Raw genomic sequence first — 4309 nt, 5'->3', positions numbered from 1 at the left:
ATGAGCCCCCTGGTGAAGAGGAACACTCCGCTGTACCAGAAACACACTCTTTGCCTGACATAATATAAATGTGAAAGCACACACACACACACAGGAAAAGGTTAAGCACAATTAACCCACAAAGAGCCCTTCAGGAAGACACAGAGTTGTTTGGAGCCAGCCACCACCGCGCCCTCATCGCTATTGCCAAGCTTAGACAGGTCACAGACTAAGTACCCTGATAGGGGACTTAGTACACTAATAGTCACTCCCCCCCTGCTATGACCCCCTGGTACCGCTGAGGTAATCTGGAGTCACACCGGAGGAGCTGTGCTTTCCGGTCCTGTCAGCGTCTGTGTCCACTGCAGAGGGAAAATAGCTCTGGTGAGCTGCTGGATCCTCTCATAGTGAATCCCCGCACCTGCAATGGTGAGCGGTCTTCCCGCTTTTTTTACACTGGCTGAGGAATCTGGTGCTTAAAATAGAGAGAAACCATTTTAAGGCTGTGTTGCCAGTCTGGGTACTGTGTACAGTGTACTGAGATGGAGTTGTGTACTGTGTCTGGAGACGCATTCCACCCCGTTTAGAAGCCATGCGTCTCCGTACCCTTTTGCCGCCATAATGGCCGGCATCCTGCTAACTGGGACGCCAGCTCAGTACTCGCCACTCTTCATTCTTCTGGCTCTTTTAGGAGTGGCAGTGTGCTGCAGGAATGTACATTCGCTGTGGTGGAGCTTCAAATAGTTCCCTCAGGAGCTCAGTGTCCTGTCAGCGGGGAACGGAACCATTAACCCTTCAAGAGGTTGGGCCGTTACCCCCTCTAAGTCCCACGAAGCAGGAAGGCTGGTGCCAACCAGCTCTGCCTGAAAACAACAAACATAGAAAATAAATGCAGAAAACTCTTCAGGAGCTTCCTTCAGCATGACCGTCTCCTCCAGGAACATTTTTTTAACTGAGTCTGGTAGGAGGGGCATAGAGGGAGGAGCCAGCCCACAGTATCAAATTCTTAAAGTGTCCATGGATCCTAGAGGACCTGTCTATACCCCATGGTACTAAATGGACCCCAGCATCCTCTAGGACATAAGATAAAAAGTAATTATCTGCAGTGGCATCACAAAGGGGGGGGGGGGCGGCCCGCACCCTGGAGTCACCCGCCGAGGGGTGACACCGAAGGGGTGGTCTTCTGTTTGCCGGCGGTCGGGCTCCCGGCGCTCAGTATACCGGCGCCGGGAGCCCGACAGCCGGCATACCGACACTTATTTTCCCTCGTGGGGGTCCACGACCCCCATAGAGGGAGAATAAAATAGTGTGGCGCGCGTAGCGCGCCACCGTGCCCGTAGCGTGGCGAGCGCAGCGAGCCCGCAAGGGGCTCATTTGCGCTCGCCAAGCTGTCGGTAAGCCGGCGGTCGGGCTCCCGGCGCCGGGATGCTGGTCGCCGGGAGCCCGACCGCCGGCCACCCGTAGTGAACCCCACCCAAGTGCTGACTCCTCTTCAGTGACAGGAGCATTGTGCTGAACTGTGACATTATGTGCAACACCCTGCTCCTGTCACTGTGCAGGAACCTGCACTGTACTTGCACTGGTCACACCCTCGGAGTGATTAAACATGGGTCTGGGCCGCGAGGCCATGCCCCCTGCCCATGAGGCTATGCCCCTTTCCAGCGCCCCCCCCCCCTTTTTTTGCTGGCGTGTGGCTTTTGTGCTCTTCCGCACTGTGCTCTCCCACACCAGGTGTCACTGGTATCAGTGACGCCTTCTGATTAGCTGTGGCCTCAGTATTGCATAAATCTGGCTGGATAGTTAAATATCAAGATCTCTTGTCTTCATTAATAAGGTAATTAATTTTTTCATAGAGAAGCCTCACTGCATGTACAATAGCATGACAGTAAATAAGAAAACACAGAACAGTGTGATATCTCACTATAGTGGATATAATGTATAATCCATTTTCTATTATTAATAGATTTTTATTTTCAGTTGCTTCATTTTGTCATTTTATTACTTAGATGTTCTATAAAAAAATATGCGTAATCCACATACAAATTACACTAGAAACCCAATTTATGTTTACTGTACATATATTTTAGGGGAACTTCCTTGATTAGTTCAATATATATTTTACATAACTATATTGCTAAATCAAATTTGGTATTTTGGAATGTTCATTTCATTATTATAATAATAATAATAATAATAATAATTATTATTATTATTATTATTATTCACAAACCAATCAGTATAAACAAATCTGACATATAAAAAGTGAACCACAATTATTTGTGGGCAATAGAGTAGATAATGCAGATAAATAGCAATACACTTGATCTGCAAGAAGTGAAAACAAAGTCAACATTTCTGTATATAGGTAAAAAAATATATATACAGCGCCACTTGTGGGATAGATTCCAAAGCTATGTCAAACTATTTTAAAGGAGAAAAAATCTTTAAAAAACACACATAACCTTATTATAGGTGTCTGCCACCCCCTAAAAATGCAACGCTGGTGGAGCAATGCTAAAAATTGTGGAAGAAGTGGGGGATAGGGGTACCGGCGACCTGTGTTGTTTAAAAAGTATATACTAAAAAATCTTTAAATTTATGAGCCAAAAAATATATATATAAAAATATTCAAATTTAATAAGATATAAAAGTTAATAAATAAAAGTACAAATTTTCAACAGATAAAATTATATAAATATAAGGTAGGAGATAAGACTTAGCTTAAAAAATAGGCAGGGGGTCAGTGCAGGGAACCCAACGCGTTTCGTCACATATGACTTCTTCAAAGGGCAGGGACAGAATGATTCCTTAAGCCTATTTATACCCTTACATACTGGGTAAGGAGTTGTGACATCACAGATGGTCAGGTGATTCAATCTCAGAGTCTCACATAAAGATACACATGATGGTGGTTGTTAAACATCACTGCAAACTATGGGTGTTATTTGGGGCACATCCTCATCTAAAACGAGTGGTTTAAAAGTTCAAATAGTGTAAATATACTGTTTTAGAGTGATTAATACATTAAATAGCGGCACTTCCGCCACACTTCCGGTGACGGAGGCCGCGGGTCACATGACTTCGGGCACTTCCGCCCCACTTCCTGTGCGCGTCTGCGCATGCGCCGGCGGCGGGACCCGATCTCTGTATCTGCGCATGCGCCGGCGGCGGGACCCGATCTCCGTGTCTGCGCATGCGCCGGCGGCGGGACCTGATCTCTATGTCCATGTTTAGTATGTTCAGCTTTGTCTCCTCCGTATTTTGTCAGCAGTTTTCTCCTCCACGGCGGCCATTTTCGTGTGTGGAAAGTCCATAGAGATCAAAGGAATTGCGGCGGCCATTTTGTTGTAGTTTCAGGAGACCCATATTAATTTCATTTGGAAATATCCATGGCAACGTTTCCATATGAAAAAGAGATAAACAGTTTGGTATTGATCCTTATATTGGTGTTTTTTGCCATCATAAAACAACAGTTGTCATTATTAAAATATTAAAATATTAGTATTTAAACAACCCATAGGCTAATATTGAATATGCATGTAACTATAATACAGTAATATGTTAAAAATGTCTGACTGGGCTCTGTCAGGTGAATCTAGGATTAGGGGGAGGTGTTTAGACCATGTATGTATACTGCATATTTATTAATAAGTTATAAATTTATAAATTTATATTCATTAAATAAATATTAATTATGATCATTATTCATTTTTGTCAGAGGACACATTTAGTCGTAGGGATGCCGAGTGTTGATAGATCGCCCACCAGGTGGCTTAACGTCCTATCGTCACTCACTACAGTACCTGATCTTCCCAGGTAGTCCCCTCCCCTGGTACTGGTCAGGCCCGATACACTGCTTAGCTTCCAAGATCGGACGAGGTTGGGCGTACCAGTGTGGTATGACTGTATATACGTGTGAGACGTCGTTACACCGGAGATCCGATCACTCAATAACACTCGAGATCAGGTTAGCTTAATTAATTTATTAGTTTATTAGAGTGCATAATTGTATGGGAGAGCTAGAGTGAATGTGGAAAAGCAGGACTATATGAAAAATGAGGATACTGCACCTCACAAGAAAGGTGCAATCTCGTAACCTTCGTTAAAACCTGTTGGTTGCAGGGTTCCCAGCTGGAAAATCCAATACATTTCACGTCTTGAGAGCTTGTTTGCAAGATCACCACCTCTCTCGCCCAGGTCCACATGTTCAATCGCCTTGAACGTAAGGTCCTCAGGATTTGAATTATGTTGTGTTGTGAAATGTCTGGAGACCGTGTGGCTTTCGACCTTGTTTTTAATGTTTCTGATATGTTCCTGGATCCTTATTTTC

The 4309-nt window shown here is 44.5% G+C and overlaps 1 pseudogene; it reads right to left on the bottom strand.

The window, feature by feature from the left end:
• Positions 1 to 3770: 3770 nt before the first annotated feature.
• Positions 3771 to 3890, bottom strand: LOC135052437 (5S ribosomal RNA; annotated as a pseudogene).
• Positions 3891 to 4309: the final 419 nt, after the last annotated feature.

This window comes from Pseudophryne corroboree, chromosome 2 (assembly GCF_028390025.1).
Source record: "Pseudophryne corroboree isolate aPseCor3 chromosome 2, aPseCor3.hap2, whole genome shotgun sequence".
Taxonomy (NCBI): Eukaryota; Metazoa; Chordata; class Amphibia; order Anura; family Myobatrachidae; genus Pseudophryne; species Pseudophryne corroboree.
Note: the sequence above shows the minus strand (reverse complement) of the source record. Positions and strands in the feature narration are given on the sequence as shown.